This window comes from Lepeophtheirus salmonis, chromosome 3 (genome assembly GCF_016086655.4).
Source record: "Lepeophtheirus salmonis chromosome 3, UVic_Lsal_1.4, whole genome shotgun sequence".
Classification (NCBI taxonomy): domain Eukaryota; kingdom Metazoa; phylum Arthropoda; class Copepoda; order Siphonostomatoida; family Caligidae; genus Lepeophtheirus; species Lepeophtheirus salmonis.
The window spans coordinates 20296432-20323759 of record NC_052133.2 but is presented as its reverse complement, the minus strand read 5'-3'; the positions used below and the strand labels follow the sequence as shown (position 1 = coordinate 20323759).

The following is a 27328-nucleotide window of genomic DNA, read 5'->3' as shown; positions in this document are numbered from 1 at the left end:
TAAACGTTGTTAAATATTATTTTCAACTTTTTTTTTTTTTTTTGCATTGACTCCACTTCCTCCGTCTCGCTTGCTGTTGTCGTTAGTACAAATTATTATTATTATGAATGATGAGGATAGAAATGCCATGTGGTTGTCTTTGTTTTTTTTTATACAAAAGATTTGTGCAATGAGCATATTATGATTTAATATTAGTGTTGCGACTTGGTTCGTGATCGATATTTTATTCGGTGAGTCTTGCATACTATGTAGTTCTATATTTTGATCAAAAATCAGTCTTAGACCCAGTGGTGGTCCGTGAGGAAAGCCATGGGGGTTGTGGCCAGTGCAGGGGCGTCTGAAAGATTTTTGGTTCTTGGAATTTGTTTGAAAATTTTAGATATTACATTTTTTGAAAAAAATTCACAATTTTTTTTTTTTTTTTGTGAATAGCTATGGATTCCATAGTTACGTACCTAGGGCTATGTTTAATTCTGATCAGACCATATTCCTGGGCTCTGGAGGGCAAGTTTAAATTTTTGGCTAATAAGTTGATTTTTTAACAATGCAAGATCGATTGTCTATTAGAAAATACACATCAAAAAAGATATCCTATGAACGAATTATTATACTAACGGAAAAGGGGAAAACGTATACTGAATAAGAATTTATAAAAAGAGGAAGAAGAAGATTAGCGAGTTAGTCTAACTATGTATCTTCATAATGGTTGAAGAAGGGAAATATTTCTAACTATTATATTGTCTATCGACAAGTTTGACTAAATTCTAGAGTTATTTAAAACATTAATAAATACATAATTTTTAGCCGGCTGCCATATATTCCATCTGCACGCTTCAAAGTAACTGGGTAAAAATAGTTTTAAATCCAGTGTAGATATTTCTTGCTCGGAATCTGCAAGACTAATGAAGCTACAGATTTGCATATGACCTGTTGAGGCATCCGCTTTCAGTCATATTTTTGGTTGGTAGTTTGCACTTTTTTGCTCGTAAGTCCTAATTGGCAGTTTTGCCTGTATGTCTGAGCCTTATGCTTTTTATTTGTTGCAGTGCAATCTGGTTTACATACTTTTTATTTAATGTTGTTCTGATTGTTTTTTGTTTTTATTCAAGAGCATTTTTGGATAAAATAATTTTATTTATTGTTTTTATTTATTGATCTTGGAAAGGGTGTAATTGTATTAATATGCCATTATCGTTGTATAATTTGAAAATGGTGTCAAAACGGGATTATTATCGCTCATCGCAATAATTTTTTGGGTAATTAATCGCACAGAAAAATGTGTTATCGTGACAGGCCTGATCTTTATCTACATATTATTAAGTATGAATAAAGGTATATATTTCCAATTTCAATACCCCATCTGTCGGTAATTATTGGAAAAGGGCCATGCCCTTTGTTAAGAAAGTCTATGTAAATTATGACTTGTTATTCAATCATTTTTGATTTTAAATTTGAAAGCCAAACATAATATAAGAAAAAAATTAGGTAAAGAGAATTTAAAATAACTCACACAAGTTACAAAAAAGGGAAAAATTAAAACTATTCAGGTTTCACAATTGTACTTTTAATCAATCGAAAAAGAGTTCATTATCCATTAGAGTCTAAATAGGGTGGATTATCATGAGCCGGACAAATGAGAGGAACCACTCGATTTTTGTATAATTCTCGGTAAGAGGTTAATCGTATGTCCTGATCATCATCCATGATCCTGCGAAATGGCCACATATACATATAGATAGGTAGATAAGATAGATGTATTTGAAAAATGAAATATTATCCCTTTTTAATTAACTCCTGGACCAATAACAAGTATACATAATATATATTACACATTAGGGGGAAATTATATTAGGCCTAGTACGTCCTAGTACTTATATTATAATATTAAATAGACAAATTGGAGTTCAGAGCATTTTTCCTCACGTCAAACATCATTAAAGATAAGAGATCAACGCGGTGTTACCTCACTAACACAAAAATATACATTGTATTTTGTTGTCTGCTGTCGTTGTTTCTGTTTCTTTTCTCTAATCAGTACATACTGAACGTTGATTGCTTAGATTATAACTATTTCTTGTTAATCTCTTAACAATTATCAAGAGATAATGAATAACAGTTCCATAGATGAGAAGAAAAGGCTAATTTCTACTAAATGATTTTAAGTTTTTTTTGTGGTTTTTTAAGGAAAGGTTGTCAGAATCAATAAAAGTACCGAGGCGTTAAATAGTCAAATTTGTAATTCAAATTCGGCGGTTTTTACTGACGCCACTGATTGCATAATAAACTGAAAGTTACGCCATGTTGCCACATGATTGACAGTTATTTATTAAACAGCAATGTGGGAAAATTTCCACAAATGAATAGGAATGATACTTTATAAGGAAACTTAATTGTATGAATGCGGACGAACTTGACGCTGAAGAAAAATAAAGGTATCAAACTAATAGGTGGGTGGTGAAGATCTCCCAAACCATTGTTTTCCTACTTATTTTTCATATATTTTAAGATCAGAAATATACTTAAAAAATCTAATACTGAAGAGGGATATATGAGAAGAAGAAAAAAGATGGATTTTGTACAATAAATACTAGTGTTGGATTCGGATATGACTAAAACTAAAAAAAACTATAAAAAAAAACTTGACTTAACTAAACCTGATAATTTTCTGAATAATGACTCAAATTTATACATAACATTTTAAAGAAAATTCGACGACCATACTTGAACTCGAATTTAAAAAAAATACAAATCGATACATTCAAGTAAATATTAGTCAAATTTCCAGTATCACTTCACCAAAGGACAGTACAAACCTACATACGGATTATTAAAAAGAAGAATTCACATATCATATTATGCAAAAATGTTTAACAAACTCGAATTCGAAATTTTTGAGTTGACTCCAACAATAATTCATTCACCATTTTTCTTCAATGAAAAGGTGAATACATAATCAAAATGCACTTGAGATAAAGTTTTTAAGGATAAATGCTATTGTGCAAATGATGTAGACTGACAAAAAGGGATGCCCAATGTGAATTACCTTTAAGTAACAAACCTACAAATGGATATTTAATAACTATAATTTCACTTTCTTATGCTGGAAACATATTTTTTTTTTATGATCTTTCACGAATAACATTATCTTATGTAGTTTTCCTTCTGATAATATAATATAAATTACGGAAATAGTATCCCTTTAAATTTTCCCGGGATCTCACCAAAGAGCAATATACCGGATAATGAGAAACTGGATACATATTATTACATTGTACATGTTTGAAGTTATAATTTTTTAATGTAACATCACATGGTTCATTAAGAAAAAATTATATCAGTACGTAGTTATAAGGGAGAAGCGGAAGAGAGATTTGGGCGTTAAATGGGCGTTGAAGAAGAAGTTTTATATTTATGTATATATCCATATACCTAAATATATTTATGGATATTTATAGACAGCTACCTTCACATAAATATTTTACCCCTCATCAAGGCTGCATCATCACCAGAGATAAAGAAATAGAAAACTATTTAACGAGATCACATTTCCAAATCTGTAAGACACAAATATTTATGTACATAAATATGGCAAAGAGTTGGTCAAAAAAGACGGAAATATCTTCAGGGATTAAGGAAGAAATGGATTGAATTACAAGAGTACCTACTTATTGATATGTAAAGCTCACGGTTAAAAAACACGTTATTTATTTTCATTCTTTTGAAAGTTTCGCATTACCCTCTCTTTAAAATAGACATAATATATGTATCTTCATTGATAAGGAAGAGACTCAAAATGAATGGCAAAATGTAAAGTGTATTCTACGTGACGTCATCCTTATGGAAGTGGACGGCTATCTTTAGAGTTGACATATTTGTAATAAAAAAAAAGTTTAATGATTAAAAAAGAAAAAAAATCGGTTGTTGCCTGTGTTGTTTCTTGTTTAATCAGTCGTCGTGGGGTAAGCATCCCCATCTGAACTAAGAAGTTCCCCTATATTTGGCATAAATTCTTATAGTAATGCATAATATCTATATAAATAAACCAAAAAATGTCTCTCTATCTGTCTAAATATATGAAAACAAGGCGTTAAGATCAAACCGGCTCTTGGGTTCAACTGCGATTTTGTTATGATTTAGCTGTCTGATAGCCTCTCTTTTTTTTGCTAGCAGAAACGTTATTGTTTCAACAAACTTTAGTATAGTTTTGAGGATAGGGTAAATCGCTGGAGATCGGCCTTGGGCTAGGTAACAAGACAAAGTACCTTGTCTCGTCTCAGACCGGTGGCTGAAGTGGCCGAGTGAGCACTGCTATGACCTTATTTGGAAGAAAATATGGTCTCCCCCCAGTCCGGATCTTAATGCGATGGATTATTTTGTCTGGGGCTACATTGAATATAAAACAAATCCAAGATCTCATGCCATTAAGAAGACAATGACCAAAATACCAAGGAACTACCTCATCAACGCCTGCCTTTCCTTCCGGGCCCTGATGCAGTCTGTGAAGTGGATACATCAAATTAGCTCCTTCTCAACATTCATATGTACAATTAGAGACAATTTTCAAGTAAATACCCCTCCAAAAATGTGGCCTCAGTGACAATTTAAAGAATTTTGATTTGACTCATTCAAAACATTGAACAGGGAAAAAAACTCCAGTTTACCAAAATCTTAAAATAAAAAAATATTTAATTTTATCAATTTAAAAACACACATATTTTTGTTGTTAGGACTTATTAACGATCATGTTTTCAAGAAATGAGGAATTTTTTGACCACCCATTAACCGAGTGGGCGTTATATAGGTTTTATGAAGTACATAAAGGAATTTTATAATATATACAGAATAAAATAATAAAATGCAAGATGTGTGTAAGAATATTTTTTTATCGGGAATTTCTTTGTTGTAGGCGTTCAAGTACAATAAATTCTAGGAGAGAAACCCTAGCAGTAAGGTTTCAAAGTCGTTTATTGTGTTTATTAGACTATAAAAATAAATATTTCTTAGTTACGTATTTGAATGTGTTACTAGTTTATATAACACATGACCAAATAATTACTTATTCCTTTGCAAGTGGAAAAAAAATAATACTTTGAGTATCTCTTACTGATGTTAACAGGTTCGGTCTGAAAATCCTAGACCGGTCTAATATAAAATTTGGTCCAGGCCGACTCTATAGATATAGATATTTGATGTCTGTTATGTGTTACAAAATAGTTTACATCGACCCACAATAAGGGGATATTAAGTGTTGCTTCAATCAGAATATTAGAAATAATCGGTCTATAGATTGAGACGGGGGAAAAAATTGGTTCACGATTTGAAAACGATTCAATTTAGGTCCTGAGTCTGAGATCGAAATATCGGTCCAAATCGATGCAGAACTAATTTTAAAAACATTATTAATTTTAAAAAAATCTCTTCAAAAATAATTTAACTACTACTTTGCTAAATCACTTAAGACCTTAATCACAAGTCTCCTGGGGGTATATCGCATAAAAGTGTGAATTTAATAATGTCGATACTTTATGTAAGCATAGATAAAAACAGTATTTAGTGATTCTGTGAAGAAGAGTTTGACGTTGTCGTAGTTGACTCAAACATTTAAATTGTAGTAGTAATCAATAGGTATGTTAGAAACATACAGAACGCTTCCAATATTTTTATGTTCGATCTTCACTGTATTTTACATTTGATCATATTTTTATTTATGGAGCTCTCCAGTTATTATTGAATTATAGTATGATTCAATGGAAGATCTGGAGTGATTGATGTGTCATAAATAATTATATTGGTCAACTAAATTTCGGCTTTAAAAAAAATCTCTTGCTTTTGCTAAGTGTACGCACTCCATATATTTTATGACATTGCATATGCATAGTATTGGTAAATCGTGTGTATTCTTTAGCTGCCTCGTTTTTTTAGATTTGGTTACCTGTAGAATCAATTTTCTATTCTTCAGCTGTTGTCATCATTATTTAACTACGTAGTAGTAAACTTTTTTTTCTACAAGTTTCAATTATATTCAAAACCTCATCTAACATTCATGTGTCCATAAAAGATGGAAAGTAACCGTGAGAATTTGTTACACATTTATAATATGTAAGTCATTGTTGGAGTAGAATTGAGGATCGACAACGGGATCATTCCTACCAATGTCCTTGTTCATTTCCGTCTCCCCTGTTACAGCTGATTGTTGCTGATCTACTGAAAGTCTATACTGATTTCCTTCAAGACATTGTGCAAATGGTCCGGGTTACCATGTTGATTTATGTTTTTTTTTTGTTTTCTTTTGCAACATGCCTAAAATGCACTACATATGACGTTGCATAAATCATAATTGTACAAGACAGAAATCAGAATTTGAGACGGAAAAAATCGATCTATGAATTGTAAACGATTAAATTTTGGTCCTACGGTCTGATATAACGATCTTGACCGAAATATCCGCCACAATCAGTCTAAAAAAATCATTTAAGACCGAATAGAAGAATAAAAATCCGGGCTTGAACCGAGTCTCAACACTACTCTTTACCTACCCAAGTTGTTTTAACAAAGCTTTATCTCTATTAGGGGATAAAAACGTTTATGTACCTAATATTAATGAGAGACTTTACAAATGTAACTATTTACATAAATGAGTACCTACGCACAAAGGTAGTTGAAATAAGAATGACCCATTTACCTTCCTTGTACAAACATCATACATTTCATCATTAAATGTCTAATTACATCTTTCTTTATTTTGTTGAAATGTTTCTTTTTTTATACATACAGTATGTAAATAATCAAAATAAAAAATGATAGGTAATTACTAGTGTTAAAACTCGGTCCAAAGCCAATCTAATTACTTAACTTACCATAATTTAAAAAAATACTATTCATTTAAAAAAAAATCTCCTTAAAATAAATGTAATAGCTATTTCCATAACTATTACTCTGCTACGACTACGACTCGCCTAAGAGAGTGACGGACAATTTGAACTAATTCCTAATATATTCAGCGTACTTTAGCTTACTATTAATTTATATATTTATTTTTTTAATGCAACCTATCTTAAAATAATGTTTGACAGCCATACTTTATTTAAATTAATTTAATATTAATAATTTGAATGTTAATTCCGTCATTGTGTGACCCATTCGCTCCCCTATTCTGATTAAGGACTTTTACATACAAATATGATTCATACAATACATTGAATTCCATATGACATTATTCTGGATCGATGTACACAATTTTGAAAATCAATTGACGTCATAAACAATTCATCTATAGAATCTGTCTATACCGAATTTTAAAAGAGAACGGTCCAAACTGAAGTTTTCTTTGAGATCGGTTCAGACCGAACTAAAATTCATGAAGGTATCATACCTATCGTATGATTCTCAGACCTAAGCCCAACAATGTGCAATGTGTAATGTATCTAATAGTGACATCATGGATCGTCGGTTGTAAGGTTAATAGAAATACTTGGTTATACCATAGCGCGTGTACGACTGATGTTTGACTTCCACTGCGCTTTTAATATTGCCGTCATAGTAAATAAGTGGTTGCGTGTCTTGTCAAAATCTGCCTGTCTTGCCAGGCAGTCGGTACGGTACATTAAATCGAAAATTCTAGCAAACGTGGCGTCATAGACTATGAGGGGTTGTGTGTTTTGTCAGAATCTGCCTGTCTTGCCCAGAAGACAGTACGATACATCAAATTAAAAATTATAGCAAGGCCGATTACATGATGGTTTAACCTTGGTCCGTCCGAATTGGTTGTTAAACAGCTAAACTGAGAGAAGTGGTTAACACGCAAATAGTTTTTCACAATACGTAAAAAGACCCGGTTGGTAAATCCGTTAATTTGTACTAACGAACCAAAAAGAAGGAAGTGACATCACTCATCTAGTATGTACTCTTATTCCTTCAGACAAGAGGGAACCAGTTCAAATACACTAATCAGTAGTTCCAATTGCCACATTTGTAGCCCTAGGCTTAATATAAAATGTACCTTCTAAAAATTAGAGAAAAATCAAAATTACTTAATTGACGAATATTTTTAGCTGCTCTTCTGAGGTCTCCTTAAAATGCCTATAACAATATGCGACGATCCTAGGGTAAGAACTGAATATCTAGCTTACTTGAGGAATCGGATCTGAGTTGCTAAAAATTTAGATGATGATCCGATAAGAACAGGGAACCGTTAGTGTATAGAACCGTATTGAATCCAGAAACACAATTTAAAGATCCGTTACATCACTAGTGCTCTTAATAAATGAAGACCCCTTAGCTATGTCTTTAAAAAAATAAATACATATGTAGATCTCACCTTTGAAAGTTTATCCTCAAAATTTAGAGTCACACACAAATCATGTTATGTGTGTTATAAGAAGTTCTGGAAAACAAATAAACATTCTTTATATATACCTATCAATTATAATAGATGAATAGATAAATGATAGTGTGTAGTATTAAGGATCTCTTTACCATATGTGACTATGTTTCAGTCGTAGTCACATATGAAATTAATGATCTTTTATGAAGGAATGGTCATGTCACGATACACGATCACTTTTATGCTTCGTGGTGTAAAAGTTTGGTTTTTGTGCAAGTTATAACTTGTATTGTAAGCCAGAGGCGTGCTGGATATTTCAAAGTAGCAGGAAATTGAAAGAGAGAAAAGTAATTGGGGTACATCTTGAAATTGGAGACTGTGACCGAGGGAAACAGAGATTCAATTATCGCAACCTTTGAATATCAAGAAAATAACTTGGCCAAGTGAATTGAAGCGAGCAAATAATGTTTTTTTTATCGATTACAGTTGTTCGAATAAGTTTCCACGAATTATTATCCAATCCTTGGAGTTTGTATTGCATATTCCTATTTATAGCTATGAAAATCATGTGTATTTCGGAGATTTAAAAAAAGAAACCGAAAGTCAATATGGTAACCCTGATAATTTGCGGAATATTTTGGGAGGCGAGCAGCTAAGCCGTCATGCCATTTGATTAGATCGGCTACAATAGGATGTAACAAGGAAGGGAAGAAGAAAATCAACAAGGCTATTGTCTATAACTACCTCGATGTCTTTCCTAATTCAATTCTACTCGGAGTCCAACAAGGTCTATCAATTATCACTCCGTAACAAATAAGAATAATTTCTTGATAGAAATTCACAAAGTTTGTCAAAGAATAACAATATTAATAATCTACACTCCATTTTAAGAAAAAAATATTTGAGCTTGCTTTTATGTTGATGGGGCATAACGATCTTTTATTCCATGGTCATATTTATAAATGAACGGACATTGTTTTTCATGACTGTTTCACGCTTTATCTCAAAATGAATTAAGGTATCTATAATGAGTCTTGGAGTAAAATATTCTTTTATATAATATGAATAAAAGTGGATCTGCTCTCCCAGCATGTTTATGTTCCTAATGACAGCTAATGAACTCATGTTAGGCTTGTTTGTTTAAAAAAAAAGTTTTTGTCCATTAATTTTTTTTTTTTTTTTTTTGATTTTTGACATTTTAATCTTCATTCATCAAAATAAACTTAGGAGAGGAAAGTACAAAAATAATGAATTCAATTACAGCATGACATTACAAGAGAGGAAAAATTGAATTATTAACTAATTTATTTTTTGATGCATAAGAGTATATTTGCCTAGAGCAGTAGCTCTCAAACTTTTTATATGTGTGAGCTAATATCAAGATCTCAAAGTACAAGACTATTGTTTAAACTTAAAAATAGTGCATAACAAAAAATTTAAAAAATGGATTTTGGATTTATATGGACTGAATTTTACAATGAGACCGATTTAGACCAAACTAAGACCGAATTTATTCGGTCATACAAAAGTTATAACGATCCCAGAACGGTCTAGGACTTTTTGAACCAAACCCCAAACTAGTATTTATTTATTTCCTAACATTTATTTAATTAATTTCGTCTTGTTTAATTTTTTTTCTAATTTTGACACCTTCAGTTTGTCAAGATGCTTGTATCTCCACAGTACCCACTTTCCTCAGTCACATTTCCACGGCTGTACTAGGTTTGGTTTTCGGTCAGAAAATCATATACCGATCTGAAACGGTTATTATTTTTAGTGGACTAAATATATTTGCCCTTAAAAGAAAATTCTATCTAGATCAGTTTTACAAAAAAAAGTCGGTCTGGATGGGTATGATTTACAATTCGATCTAGACGTATTCTATAGATGAATTGTACATGACGTCATGTGTCTTTAATATATCAAGTTAAATCTGTTGTATACATCATATTTGTACAACATTTAAATCTGGATGAGGGAGAAAATCGATTCATAGATTGAGCTCAAATAAAATTGCTCCAAGATTTGAAAACGATTAAATTTCGGTCTAGAGTCTGAAATCGCACGAGGATTGAAATATCGCTCCAAATCTGTCTTGAAAAAATCACACATGATTAAAAAAGAAAAACATATAATGGGCCGCATTGACACTTGAAATATATTAGTGGTCCACAGAACCTTTTAAATTAAATGTCATGAAAAATAGCTTCATACGACAAAACTGTTTAATAGATATTTATTTCAATTTTAGGGCAAATCTAATTTTTTAAGGCTAAAATTGTTTTTCGTTGGTTGAATAATTTGATTGAATGAACTTTTTTTTTTTAGAAAATAAATCCTTAAAAAATTTTTTTCCCTTTATTTCTTCATAATTTTGTTTTTCTAAAGCGATAACTTTTCAAAAATTCCTTTATTTTGGATTTTTTCCCCCAATGTTTTAACGTATTATACGCGTTCTACTCATTTTTTTGATATATTTGCTCTTGTTTTGCATAAAAATATTACTTGTATTGAAAATGAGCTGTGGGACGCACTTAAAATTAAGCAAGTTGGACATCCTTGTTCAAGTAGAAGGAACGCGTACCTTAGTTTGAGAACCACTCCCTAGAGCATATATTTATAACTGAATTAGAAATTTGTTATTATATATATTATATAAATGTAAAATTGCAATTTTTTTTAATATATGGATCATGTTTTAATGAGGAAATTAAATTATAAATGTATAACTTGTTTGATTATGTGACACTTTCCAACTTCGTTATTTTGTGATAGCTACTACTACTGCTGCTCAGGTTCCTTATTACCTTGCTTGAATTATTTATTAGTATTAAAAGAAAACCCAAATTTATGACTTGTCATACCCTAGTATCAACTTTCTTCTCCTTGTTTGTTGTTTGTATTCTTTTCCTCATCTCTTACTTAAATAAATTAAGTAGTTTTAAAAAAAAAGAAATGTCAAGTTAAATCTTGAATGGTTTTTCTTTCTTTCTATAGGTTCTTGGAAATGGGTTTCTGTCTGTTAGTGTTTCCTTAAAAGAGAGAGAGAAAAAAAAAGTTTTTCTTTATCATAAAACTCTCATTTAAGAAGTCTTTTTAAGGTGTTTAAATAAAAGGGGTTTTTTAATTTATCATTTATTTATTTGTTTGACATATGAAGTGAAGCCTTTTCAAACGAAGTGATTGGCAAATATTTGCTATTATCATTATTGATATTTACATAATATAATTTTGATAGAGACTATATTATTCAAATCTTTTTTTTTTTTAAATGTAATTCTTCTTCGACATACATATATACTTAAGGCTTTTTTAAAGGTTAATTTGTCTTGCGTATCAATATTTCATTTGTATATTGTACGGGCGAAGGTTGTTTGTGTGCATCCGTAACTTACTTCAAGTCCTTGTTATTGAAAGACGGAACATCATTGTTTCAATGCTTTTAATGACTTTGGGATTGGGTAGGGGTGGAAAGTATGATGAATGTATTTTAAATTCATTGGCTATGGAAGAAGTCCTTCTGCCTTGTGTTGAATATTTAATAATAATACCCACAAAAAAAGACGTGTGTTTCTAATTGCGAACAAAGAATAATCGGGTATATTAAAATAGGCTTACCTATTGGGTCTTTAAAAAGTAAGAAAGAGTGGAAATGGATGGAGTCTTCGAGGCATGAGTGTTGTTTACCTATTAGTAGGTGTATGATTTTTGAAGACCCCGATGAGAGAGCGGTAACGAGACGTATGATTAAACCCATGTTAACATCAGCTGTCTGTTATATGAGGGGGGTGAATTACTTCTATAAAGAGGAGAACCTTCTACATTTATAGTACCATTAGTCATGGGTACCAGGCAAATATTAAGATTTCATTTAAATACATAATTGTTTATTTTATTAGGATTTCTAAGATAACTTACACCAAAGTTAGGCGAGAATTCTTCTTTCTAAAGGATAATTTAAGACTAGTGCTGTGTCAGTCCTTATTTATTCAGTCCAGTCCTTCGGACTGTCATTACGGATTTAAAAAATGAAGAAGTACAGTTAACTCTATAACTTATAGGATATATATGCAGGACAGTCTTCAGTTCTCAGTTAAGATCGACACAAAAATAATTGAAACCACGGCAGTCTATTAAATAAAGAACAAAAAAGAACACGCTCTCCAACCGTTTTTCCTTTTCTTACTGCTAAACTGTTTTTTTCTCTACAAAAATCAAATCCCTTGTAAGTAATTTGTTAATATACACTAGGATAGTGGCGCCATCTTGTATGCATTATTATTTATAAGTAGTTTGTATTCTTTTTTGTTTATTGCAACAGCGTGGCTCCGTTTTAATTGTAGTATTATTAACTTGTTAATTACGACAACTTAGTATGGTTTTTTTTAGTTTGCTTATGCCCTAATATGAAGTCTTATTTAAAAAGTCAATTCCAAGTCCTTACATATTTTTATTGAGTCTAGTTTGAGTCCTCATATTTATTGCAAGTCCATAAATATTATTTTTCGAGTACAACATAAATTACATATAATAAATCATAAGAATAATGGCCACAATCAAATCTCAATTATTAAGTAGCATATCGTGAATATTATATTACGTCTTCTTCTTACTCGAATGGAGTTTTTAATTTTAACAATATTTTCTATCCAATGGAAAGATACAAATTACTGTTACAAATTTAGGCAAAAATATATTTTTCAGTCTAGTGAGGTCTGAATATTAGCTTTTGAGACCCAGTCAAGTCTCAAAGTCTTCAAAGGACCCTGGTTTTTAATCCGTAGTTATAATTAGTAAAATGTATACATATTACTAAAAATCGGCCAAAAAAAGAACCTAATTTTTCTAGCATTAGGATGTATCAGTGATTCTCCACCTTTTTATCATTGTGGAGCCCCTAAGCGTATTTTTTTAAATAGGGAGAGTAGCTAATTTTGCTTAAGATGATTTAGAGTCACAAATGCACACCTTAAATCAGTCTTTGGACTAATTTAATGTGTACATTTGTCTTCGTATTTGCATTCCAAAATCTCCATACCCTAAAATAGTATATTTCAAAGCTACTCAGCTTTTATGAGTAAAGATTCAATTAGACAAATTCTAATGTATACATGAGTCCTGAAACTTATTTTATATTACGTAGAAACTTGCATATTTATTAACTATATTTTCTCTTTCTGAGGGACTTCGTGTTCAAACTACAATACTTAAAAGATCCGAATTTAGGCCGCCATTAGTGTAGCCTTGGTCCACTAATTATTGTATTATTTTCCTCTCTGTGTCTATGGTTGTTAATTGTATATGTATGTATAATATTAATTATTGGACATTCAAATTAAATGATAGTATAAAGAGACTAGAAAATTACATATTTTGATGTTCTTTCATTATTAAATATCATAAATTTTAGAGGAGATAAAATAAGATAAGTAAGAAAGATGAAAAATAAAACCAGCTGGAGTTAGTCCCAAGCCAATAGTAAACGAATAGATACATGGTTTAGTATATACATACATATATAGGTACTAAATAATGGTAATAAAATAATAAAATTGACCCCTCTCTGAGTCAGAAGATAAATTTATGTGGTTTTTTTTTTTTACAAAATATAATTGGATGTTGGGAAGGAAAGAAAAATTTGCTTTGATGAGAATGGATCTTCAAAGTGATACTTCTTTCACTCATATATATGTAATAAATTAACACAAAAACAATCTTGAACAAAAATAAAGTAAAGAAGAAATGTTCAATTAAGGGTTTTTACATTATATGAGCCGGATATTTCATACACGTATAATGGTCAATTATCGCCTTTGTTCTCAAATGAGATACACAAGAATATTAATTATTGTTGAATGTCTTCATTTGATTTATGTGACTCTCTATTTAGAAGCAATATGATCCCTTTCAAATACATAAAATTGATTAATATCTAATTACTTAGACTATTTGCTAGTCAAAGAGTTCAAACTCAATTTTGAGAAAAATCCTTTCAGCTTGCTTTCTTGTTGACTGCCCACATATATACAATATATTATTGGTTCTAAGTAAGTTTCTATGAGTACTCTTTCATTTATAATTATATGGATTTTTTATTGTATGTATGCTGAGGTCTTTGAATGAACAAAGTATTACTTTACCTCTATCTAAAGCTGATTATACGAATGTGTGTATCTGTAAAAAGGGTGCTTAATGCGATAATAGATCTCCTCCCCACATACATTTTTGACGTCCTCATTCAAGAGAGTAAAAGTGATTCTAAAACCTTTTTATTCATTTACCCCCAACTTTAAGTATATGAGATACTAAGCACAGCTTCCATTCCCAACAGTCAATTTTAAATAATAATACCCTTAATATTTTATATCAAAGTATGTATATTTGACAGGATTAAAAAAATATATGGATATATCACGGTGTTACTCCACTTACATCAAAATAAACATAGTATTTTATTGTTAGCTGTAGATTGCCTGGATTCTTTTCCTCTTACCAATGTTCGAAACGTTGATTGGTTGAATTCAAATTAGCTCTTGTTAAGTTACATATTAAATTATATTTCTATAGAGGGGAAGAATTACCCCATACTGATGTTGGGCCTTTTTTTAGTCTCTTTTTAGAGGACAAGTTGCAGAATACAATAAAGGTAAATACTTGATGTACACTTAGTATTGACAGTTTTTTGTCTGAATGAGTATCACATAAAACTTAGATCTGCGTTGATTTTTTTAATAAAAACTATCTATCGATAATGTCAAGTATATTTTGAAATGAGCAAATTTGCAATGACGTCATGCGAGATATGTTAATATAAAATCCAATTGTCATCATGTTATGATCCCTTCCTTTCGTTATAATATGTTCCTTGTTTACAAAGCACATCATTATCCAAAACAGTGGTTCTCAAACTGTAGCCTAGTGTTGCGTAGAGGAACTTCATCAATATTTTTGATAGCATATTATTTATAAGTGTCCCAATAGTGATAGTACACACTGTAAAATAATTGAGAAGCTCTGAACTGAAATATTTTATTTTAAGAAATCTAGATTTGAAATCAGATTTCCACTTTTTTGGTATTGTTGTCACTCTCAAAAATAGTGGTCTGAATCAGTCTTAGACCAAGTTTCCATATTAAGTGCTTTGCTTCAGTGTTAATATTGTTCATTAAAGTTTGGTCCCTCTATGTCACAATTAGTCTCGTCTTTACTTTGCCAAGGAAATAAAATATTAATTTTTTTTGTTAGATGTAACATTTAAAAGGATTGTTTTAATTCTTCTCGTAATCATCATGCAAAAAAATTCATTAACGAATACATTTCTTCTAGTCATAACTAATAAAATATACATTGCTTTTCGTGTTATCACATTAATATCATCTATTAACAATTACTGCCTTCTCCTTCATTCGTCAATATTTCTTGCTCCTAGTTAGTACATTGAAATTTGATGAATTAAACTCGCATAAACCTTTTGTGAAACTGTTGTACTGTCTTCATTTGATAGCCAAGAATGGTTCCTAGATTTCCTCCCCTATTCAGATATATGTGTTGTACAGATATGATTTATACAACATACATTTAACTTCATCCGACGTTATTGTAGGTCAACGTTCACTATTTTAAAACACACATGACATCATCAACAATTGATGTATAAAAAATCGTTGAGACGGATCTGGACTAAACTTCTTTAAAGTTCTGAATTAAATGGACAGCTCACCTTAATACCAAGAAGTTGTTTATGGTTTTTTTTTTTGGAGGTACCATTGTGACGTGATTACTCTTATTGCTAGTTCGTTATGAACATCTTCACTTCATTCTTAATTTACATATTATTAGATGTTTATTTGTAATGAACATAAATAAACTTGCACAATTCATTTAATCAGGGAAATGTCCCATAAAAAAGGCCATTTGAAATAATAACATAAATTATAATAACAGTATAGGACATGTTATTATTTTATAGGGTTCGCTTTTTTTATGTATATTATATATATATATAATATGACACACAACTGGAACGCCTGTATATAATATGTACATTGTACATGCTAAGTGTTCGTAAAATTAAAAAAAAAAGGATTCTTTTCTTCTTTGTTATGTGTGATCTGTCAAACAGTTGTAGTAATGGAAAAAAGATTAATATAATCTCTCAGACTGCTCCTTATTGGTGTTTTAGTGTGGTGTGTTTATGTATGTATGTACTGAACTGCTCTTTCTTTTAGTATTTAACCCCCTCAGGTCTCCCCTTTCTCTTCATGTATAATACTGTTTAAGTTGTATGTTTTTAAAACATGTAAAAAATGTTGTTTTTACACACGATTGTACATTTTACAAAGACTCAAAACAACGCTTTCTATTCCAAGAACCGAGCCTTTCGTGTTGGTTCTGGATTTACTTAAAGGGAAGGAGGGGTAGTGGTAAGATCTGCTCTAGGCAGATATGTAAGTAAACATACAATGGGTATCTTTATGAAGAAAAATAATTTTTTTGATAAATATCAATTTACAGAGTGTCTAAGTGAATCCTGAATGGAACATTGTAAATGTTGCATTGACTTTTTAAATAATTTACCAATTTTCCACATATTTTAAACTGTTTAGACAATAAAAATAAACAATTTTTTATGAAAGTAACTTCTTCATCAGAGCAAGGACAAATGAGATGGAGGGCAAAATAAATCTCACAAGGAATGAGTTTTGATCCTTGTGATGAGATCTCCCGCATCTTCCACTGCTCCAGGATTAAAAAGTTGAATGACTACAACAAGGGCCTTGAGAGAAGCCCGGAAGTGGTGGGTAAAATTAGCTCAAAAGTTGTGTGCAGAATTTCTGGCACTGGTCAATGTGGCCTCCGTTTTCACCAGACTTCAACCCTCTTTACTGTGAGATTTGGAGCACCATCGAGAGAAAGATCTATACCATCTCTCATGTGGATGTCCTAATGTCCTAATGAGTGGACTGACATGCTGGAAGAATACCTGAAGAAGGGCTTTAAATGCCTAAGATCGAGGATATGTTGGAGACCAAGAGTGGCTATTAATTGTTAATATAAAGTCCTATTGTATGCCTACCTGTACTTTTGGAGAATCTTGATACAGTTGAACTTAGGAAAATTCGTTCACGATTCGCAAATACACACTGTAGGACTTTTGTATCAATAAAATACCATGAAAATTGGACCAAATCAGTATTACAATAATATAAAGTATGTCAACAAGTCCATGATATTGGCCAATTTAAGGCAGTTTTATATTGGTCAATAAATTGTAAAATATGCTATTGATTAAATCCTATAACACCATACGTATAATATTAGAAACATTCGTTTTGTAATCTTCGAGTAGTTTGACAACTTTTGAGCTCAAAATGTTCATGGATGTTTTTGCAATTATATAATCAATGGATCATTCAACAAACATATATACGCAAATCTTACTTGTGACCTTTCAGTGTTGCAAACGTATTACCTCATCAAAAAGTGATAAAACCACGTGTTTTTGTAAAGAATTAATAATCGTATTTTTTCGAGGTACTATGCTGTAAAATAATTCATTTCTTATAGGTACCCATAAACTTCAGTAAAAATAGTTGTTGAATTAAATTGTTTTAACCAAAAAAAAAACAAAAAACGAAAATATTTATTTTGACCAATAAAGAAAAAATATAAGATTTTTTTGTTCTTTTTATATTATTTAATTTTTTTTATTGTATCTACTAAATCTAGCCACTAATATATTATACACTTCAATACCCACATTGGTACTATAAGCTCCACCTTTTCAATATCTATTATGGTTAAATAATATCTATACTCTTAATCTATCTATCTAATATTTTATGTTTTTAAAGAAAAAATAATCCATTGACTCCCTTAGTCATTTCTTTTTCAATTCATTTCTTATAATAAAAAAATCTTTCTTAAAAAAAAAGAAGAGAATAGTGAATTGATAATATTATGAAAGATTTTTTCATTTTTTTTTTTCATTACTATTTTTCCATGAAAAGAATACATAATTATTAAACCTCCTCACAAAAATTTATAAATATCATCATGATACTTCTCTCCGACACGCTATGATCTCTTACTGGTCAAAATAACAACAACACTACCAGATCTATCGTTCATCACCCCAGGGAGGGAAAATGGGAAATGATTCTCATGCTCTTATTAAGAAAAAGAGTTAGAGTATAGGTAAAAGTTGTAACTTGTTCATTCAGATAGGTCAAGTTGCGTGTATTCAGGGTCTTGTGTTCTTACCTAGGATATTATAATGAACATATTAATTCAGGGTCGTTGCCAACACAAGGGGTAAAATGAATTTAAGAAAAGGGTACTCCAGACGTTATTAAAAAATTAATGTTTAAAGACACCTTTTAGTCTTCAGTAACAGGTACGAATGTTATACATTTGTACATAGTCAAAAATATAGAGTAATTTATAAAATATACCTATCCACTTAATCAGTGACAAATGATTGACAAACGTGTTGACAACTTCATCATTATATATCTACTAAGAATATATTATATAGTATGAACATACCTTTCGAAATACTTGTGTTGAATTAGAAATATTAGATAAAAACTTATCTTTTTTGTCTCTCTCTCTCTAAATACCCCCTTCCATTTCACTTCACTTTAAGTATGATGACTGTCGATTAAAATCTGACGTAACTCTGACTATTATAGCTAAATAAAATCATTTATTTATGTACATTTAAATGGATTCTAATCGGACTTGAGTCTATTAAAAAACCATTTATTATTTTATAATTACTCAAAAATCGGGTGTGTAGAACCCACGTGTTGTTTTTTTAGAGTAGGGCACAACAAACATGTGCCTTTGAGATTTGCTAAAATGGCAACGTAAACTGTAAGATATAAAACAGTATCTTTACAACCCTTTCATTTGTCCAGAGCTCAAATTTTCTAAATTATCTTTTTTCAGAATTTAAGAACTTTTTTTAGTAAATACATTTCTTGATGATCTTGATAGATAACCTTGTGGTGTCCCGGTTGAGATTTACTGATTTTGATCATGGGATAAAAGCTATCAAATTCTGATTATACAACTGATATTCAACACTTAAATACGTAAGTGGAAAAATTAACGTATTTGCGGATTATGAGTATATTTGGTCTAATTGCAACTTCAATTGACCTGCTCAATCTGATATCTATGTCGTACATATATGTAATCTTACGTTCTCTGATGCATAAAAATCGATTAGATCCTCCATTTCTGGCCGCTTGCCCTACGCTCAGTGTGCTAAACAACCAATTTTTGATGTTATTCCCTTACTAAGACATCCTTCCTTCTAGGTTATTTCTAAGAAATATGTTTTGTCATGCTATTGAGAAGGAAATAAGAAATGGTTGTACGTTTTAATTATAATTATGGATTATAAAACGGAACAATAGAGTATAAAGCTGTTTCTAACGTTCAATGCTTCAAAAAATAGACCTATAAAATTAGTTAGTTGTGGGGGGGGTTGTAATAAGAATACGCAAAGCTTATAATAACAACTGCATTTTAATGGTAAAAGTACTTGTCGAGTATTTGATAAAATAACAATTAATTATTCAGTTTTAATTATAGGTTTTACACAATTTTGAATTTTGAAAATCAGTCAACAAATAAAGAAACTATCAATACATTTGCATTTTCCTGGCATGACTTAGCTATTTCGAGGCCCTATGCGAAACATATTACTCTGGGGCAATTTTTGTATTATTAGAGAATCCAGGCTTTTCGAAAATAAAATTTGAGGCCCTTTCTCTTTCCAAATGACCTTTTGGTTTGTTTTCGAGTAGCTAAGAGTTCTATTAGTCTTTTTTTTAAAGTAAGTTGTGTCGATATTTTATTGAATAAACTGTTTTTTTTATTAAATCATATTCCTTTCTATTTTTGAAACGACTTTTTATAAGGCTCCGTTAGTGAACTGGGATATTATACACCCCATTATTTATTAATATGTAATTTATCTGCCAATACTTTGCAGTATTTTACTTAAATATTAAATCAGAGATTATTTGCAATTCTTTAATAATTTCAATAATGCTTTGTGTATGATTTATTTGTATATTTAACCATTTTTTTAATCGAGATTGATTAATTTTAATTAACTGTTTTCCTAACAAGACATTCCTTTACTTTTCTTTTTAATTTCTTGGACTTTTCGGTCTTTTTAATGTGAGAAATTATGACGTACAACGGTAGTTAAAAAAATGTAATATGGTAGCTTTTATTTTATATAATATTATAATCGGTCAACTGTTATTCACTTAATTCAATAGATTTTTTGGTTTTTTTTATGCCGTTCACAAACAACAGCGGTATAAAAATGATGTTCTCTTATTGAGGGTTAAAAAAAAGAAACGTTTCATTTTTACAATGATTTTTTCTTCAATCAAGCGTGAGACTTAATAGAATTATGTGACTAACTATGACTGCAGTTGTTGCAGTAGGGAGGATTTGCACATTAGCTTCCTAAGAATCATCATAATAACCTCGTTGGGTGTACCCTAATTACGGAACTTAATTGGCATTTCATTTTTATTCAAACTGGACATAAACAATAGTACAGTTTGAAATAAAGATTTGAACTAATTTTGAATTTGAATGATCGGTTAATCAGTAAAGGAATGCAAATACGAGTAGGTATAATGATTAGAAATTGTGCAAATAAGTAGGCTACCTTTCTTGTTTATTGGACATATTTTAAAAATGGCCACTAGTGAGAAAACCCATGGTTATTATATTATTTTGTCTTTTTACCCAGTCAACTCAACGGAATGTATTGTTTTAATGAAGTGCATTTCATTTATTTATAGACATAATTAGTTGAAGCTTCTCTATCTTCGGTTCATTTTGATAATATATAAATAGATGAAGAAATTATTGTTTATGAGTAGATACGTGGAATGTAATTTATACGGACTCTTGGAAGGTAGAATAACAAGTTTACATTCATACAACACTTAATGAACATGTAGACAGGTGATGTAATAAGAGGGATTCTGCAGCTCTTTTATGGCTTCTAAATAGTAGTATGAATTTAAATTAAATTACATGCAGATGCATCTATATATTTATTTATGATGATTTTAGATCATGGGTCCATAGCCTGTAGGTACACACATGTTATATAATTATTAGTGATGTGGCCTACAGTTGGATCTACTAATTTATAACATTTACAAAATGTGGATCTCTTTTTTCTGTCCTATCTGAAACTAACATTGAAATATGGCACGGATGGGCAACTTCCAATCCTATGGCTAAATTTGTATCGTGGAAGTTTAATTTTTTGACCTAGTAACTATTATTCAAGAAATTATGCTTTATATATTTAAGTTTCCCATCTTCTTTGGTAAGTAAACTAACGAAGGATCTCAACTGGCCCACTTTAGGAAAAGGCTGTCCAGTTTGTTCATTGATCGATGAAACCGCCTGACCAGTGGTGTATCAAATTAGTAACAATCATGAATTATTTCTTAATGTTGATATCCGCGTTTGCACTGAAAGGAATGTCTGTATTATAAAGATGGCATCATCAAAGGACGATAAAAACTGGGCCAGTGCCACTGGGTGTGTGCCCCAACCATGGAGTATTATGTTCGGATAATAGGGAAGGACAATTTTAAATTTTGGATTATTAATGCAGTGGCTTTAAAAAAGACTTAAAATGAAATAGACAAAAATCAGAGGAACTACTCTTTGCATACAATGCATCTGGTGTTAAATTTTCTTGCTTTCCAACGTTTAAAAAAAATCACTTCTTTTGAATAAATAAAATTTAAAATTATCATTTATAAGATGAACAACAGATGGATAAAGAGGTTTTAAGGATTTACAATCGTATATAAAAAGGCCACGATCATGAAATCACTATTTCACGAATTATCGTTAATCTTTGTCCACAAATGACTCTTTATTAATCGTTTGGGTGTGTTGCAAATTGTTCTAAAATGACCAATAATGGTAGTTACAATAAAAGATTGATAGATTTTATTAGAGAGGGTACAATTTGGGGGCAATTTAATTGCCTTAAATCAAGTAGAAGTTACAAACTATAGCTACAAATATTGTATTTCATAGCTCATCCTACAAATTTGAATGATTGGCCAATAGTTGACTCATTCATTAATTCTATAAAGTATTGGGCGGTATTTATATAGGAAGTAAAATAATAAATTGGGATTTTCTTGATGCTAGTTCTCATATACCACATATTATCCCTAATTCAGAAACTCCAACTCAATTGTTTTTACTGGAATCCAACACTAATATATATATATATGTCGTGAAGGAAGGTGCTCAAATTGAGGATCAATATATGTAATAAATCCCCCTCTAGGTACTTATGTAGAATAAAACAAAAGGAAAATTTGTTTGGTAGAATGGTACAAACCTAATTATTCTCCAATGGCTCATAACTATTGAAAAAGCAGTCAGGGGTGAGTACTAGGGATATTACATTGTACATAATATTATGTTCGCATTATTTATGTATGTATATGCACGACGACCCCTTTCCCTATCATAAAAATTCAATAAGACCATCATCATTCTCCTCCATTCTTCCTGCAGACTACTGAATACCTACATATACTCAGACCAAGACGAAGGAAGGAAATAACAAATGACTTCATCGATCCTCTACGTACAAGATCCTTTCTCTTTTGAGTCTTCCAATATCTTAACTTTACGCATATACCATAAACAAAAATAGAATCCCTTTGTCGTTTTTTATTATTATTATTCTTCTTCCAATGCCTCTCCTTGCTAACTCTTAATCCCCTTATCTATGGGACGACGAATCCACAACATCTAAATAGTAATCATATACATACATATGTATATAAATTATGTAGTACAATATATTCGTATGTATACATACAAAAGCACCACCCTCAAGTGACGTGTGTGTGAGGATTGTTTATTTATTTATTTGAGAGTTCACGTGGAACTTAATTAAAATAATAACATAACAATAAGTGTAGCAAATGACAGTTTCTGAGATGAGAAGGAGTGTGACATATTATTCATCATATGAAATTTTTAATTATAGGAGCCTATGCGTTGACTAAAATATTATGTATGGTCGTTAATCGTGTGGATTTTAGATGTGTAAAAAAAAAAAGAAGAGTAATATGGAAACCCTAATAATCTGAAGAATTTTTGGGAGAAGAGTTGCTTAGCTGTCATAATGTTTTATTAATCAGCTGCAATCAGCCCTGAGAGGAAGGCAATAAACATAAATGTCAATACCCCAACTAGCAAGGAAATAATGCCTGTAATTATTCCGATTTAGATCCTCAATTCAAATTCTAGTCCAACAGGGGCTACTCCAAATCCTCAGTCTTACACTTTGTATTTCATGAGGAAAAACAGTCGTAATTAAACTTAATACTTACAGGTTATTTCTTAATGGATGTAAAATAATGATGACAGTTTTAGACATACCTAGCAGTATGTTAAAGAAAACAAAAGCAATCATCTGGTAAGCCTGAAAATTTTGAGAAAGTTCTAAAAATGTGCACTTAAACTATCATGGCGTTTTATTAGATCAGCTCCAAGAAAATATGGGCTAAAAAATACTCTGATGCCGACCTTCAATTCTACTCCGAGCCCCATAGGGCCGTTCACTTATAACTACTCAACAAATCATCAGTGCCACTCGCATTTCAAGTATATTAGGCTACACTTAATACTTAAAAGTATTCTCTAAAGCAATAATAACAGTCTTATAAAATAATTAAAACCACTTTTCTGGTTACCAACAGCAACAAAACTCGCACGCAAAAAATGCATAGGTTTTTCAAATCTAATAGTATATATTGATACTACTATTGTGACAATCTTTATTTAGGACTGAGGAATGTAGTTCAGTCCTAAGACTTGTTAAGTGTGGCCCTGGATGACGGTACAATACTATATGTTGTGTTTTGAAGAGCTGTGTAAGACACGCTGTATATTCATCAACTGGAATCCGGGATGACCGAGAGAAAAATGAGTAACGTGGAGGAGTAAGACTAAGGTGATATTTATAAGGAACCCACCCGGATATATTATATTCAGGTACATAATATAAACTACTCTACTAACATGAGCGATGACGAACTAGGTATTTAAACCATTAACACAGTACAAGCATACACAAGACAAAAATCCCAATCTGAGTAATAGTTGAATGTGTACCTATTCGATATTCAATAACATTATATAGTTTCATACAATGGCGGGGAACAATCAACACTCGGGCAAATTATGTTTGTTTTGTGAATGAACACATGACGTATTTTAGAGGCGTATTATTATTTAACAATTTGATATTGATTATAAATCCACATATTTTATGCTTTCTTGATGTGCATGTATTCTTTTAATTCAAATATTAATTATTGTTTTTATTATTTTGATTACAGGTAAGCATTGAATCCTAGAGGATGTTTACTTTTCGTATGGAAAACATATTTCTCCCCTCTTCTTTTTAGTGAAAATGTGAGGCCCTTTAACACAACAACAGCAAGTTAGCATGATTTTTACAAACAAAATAATTTTCTTCATACATGGTCAGGTGTGTCGGCAATTTTATATATTATTATTAATATAAATATATATATATATATATTTTTTTTTTTTTTTGGGGGGTTTAATTTTGGGGAAAAAATTTGAAAATTAAATTTTTTGGAAAGAAATTTCCAAAATCCACAGCTATTGAAATAAAAAATTAATTTCTTTTTGAAAGAAATTTCATCAATCTAGAGCTGTTCACAAAAAAATTACTAAAATTAATTTTCGGAGAAAAATTATATACAACTATTCTCAAATAAATAAATTTTTTGGAAAAAAATTTCGAAATCCAGAGCTGAAACACAAAAAATTCTTAATATTAAATTTTTCCAAATTTTTTTTCAAAAATGCATAACTAATCACAGTCAATTCAATTTTTTTGGTAAAAAAATTGAAAAATTAAATTAAATTTCAAATATAACTGACCTTCCATTTTGTCAAAATAAAAAAAATCGAAAAATGATATGGGGTAACCCTTCTAATTTGAGAGGAGGAGCTTAGCTGTCTTGACATTTTATATAATTAGCTGTAAGCATCTATGAAAGAAGGAAAAAAACACAAGCCACACTCTGTATCTTACAAGAACCAAGACTTATACAGGAATTACCGCAATGTCGATCCTTAAACATATATATCCCCAAACAATCGTCAGTCTTACTCTTCATTATCCATAATCACTACTTTACACTTAGATGTTCCCTTCTCAGAATGTAAAGAATAATGATAAGAGCATTGAAAAATTAAAAAACCTTTTCAGATTCCCGGCTACAAAAACTCTCGCACTCTTTTAGATCATATTTTCTACAACTCTAAATTTGTACATTAATGTACCTATATATTAGTGTTGCTGTTCGGTCAGAAAATCCCATACCGGCTTCGTTATAGTTATTACAAGACCGAACTAATTATATTCAAGTTATGTCTGGATAGGTCTTGAAGTAAAATTCGGTTTAGTTTGGTTTGAGAATATCTGTTTTTTTAAAATGAATTTCATACTTTCTTCCCGTATCATTAGATCGGGAAAGACATCATTCAAATGTTCTAGGAGGCTGTCTGGACCGAAATATCGGTCTAAAAAAATTGTATAAGAGCAAACTGGGGAAAAGTTCGATTTCGAACCGAGCCACAACACAAGCAGTCTCATATTTTTGATAGAAATTTAACTTAATTAAATGTGTTCATTTTAATAACATCCTGTAATGTGAAGAATACGCATGATACTTCAACAAAATCCTGTTTTTTCCCAAAAATATGTAAAATTTCAAACTTTGGGACACCTTAAATTTTTCATAGAAATCGTTCAAAAGTTTGTAAATCGTATTTTCTAATGAAAAGAAACGGATTTGAACCCTCAATTTTTCACCTTTTCTCGAAAAGGGACTTTATTGGCAACCCTAGCCTAAATGTATATTGACCAATTTAATCATTGATCCCTGGAGAAAGCTCTAAATTTAAATCATAAAAAGACTAGATTTTCTACATTTAAGTATATATTTTTGTATATATATAAATCGTTATTAATATTCTTATAGATAGTATATAAAAATACATCAATGCACATTTTATCAGTACAACTATCATAATAATAATAATAGTTACAAGCTTTCTTGCTTTTCCGCTTTTCCTTCCCTTCACTCTCTCCCTATCAATATATTTATCTATCTAAAAATGTGTTTCATGTGTTGTGAATGCTGTATCTTGATGAAGCTAATATTAAAAGTAGAGGAATCATTTTTATTACTATTACAACTTCTTCCAGTCAAACCATCTTTTTGTCTGATTAGATACAATTATCTACATTCTTACAGGGTGCGCTTACTATCTTTGACGTCACTTCGGCGTCCGCTCTTGGGTAAACTTGGGCATTTAAGCAGCTATTTTTGTTTTGTTTTTCTTGGATAACTTGCTCAAACCTGCACCAATGGGAAAAAATGCAATCAATTGACGATTTCGTTCTCCCAAATATTTGGAAAAGGGGATCCCTCCTTGGAATCCGCGCCGGGAGTGACAACATCAAATGGAACTCTATAAGACATTCGTTTGTAAGGTTAAGAGGGAATTTGAGAACTCTAATGTTGATATTGAGTCAACATCAATCCAAAAAAATGTCTCAAATGGATCCAGGACATTTTTGATGACTTCATCTTGCCCGACTTTTTGCCTCTAAACTCACCGGATCTGAATCCCATGGGTTATTTGTGTGAGACCCTATGACAAACCAACCGAACTCTTTGCAACACAAAAAATGAACTAATCGGTCGGATCGAGAAGGAATTCCAGGACTTTCGGCCTCGTTTAAAGACTGAAATTGAGGTTGGAGGTGAATTTATTAAATAAAATAAATTAAAAACCATCAAGCTTTCAAAATATAGAAATATTTTTTTAATCTGATGACTGGTTGGAGAGAAAATTGCGTTTTAA

At 30.8% G+C, this 27328-nt stretch overlaps 1 protein-coding gene across 15 annotated transcripts in view; it reads left to right on the top strand.

Annotated features, from left to right (window-relative positions):
• The window catches only part of Nrg (Neuroglian), a 100452-nt gene that overhangs the window by 8274 nt on the left and 64850 nt on the right, over window positions 1-27328 (top strand). For 4 of the 15 annotated variants that reach the window (XM_071887112.1, XM_071887118.1, XM_071887108.1 and 1 more), the window contains exon 2: window positions 24829-24911. The exons of the other annotated variants lie outside the window; for them this stretch is intronic. The gene's annotated coding sequence lies outside the window, so the exon portion shown is untranslated. The remainder of the gene's footprint in view (window positions 1-24828; window positions 24912-27328) is intronic. 15 annotated transcript variants of the gene reach the window in all.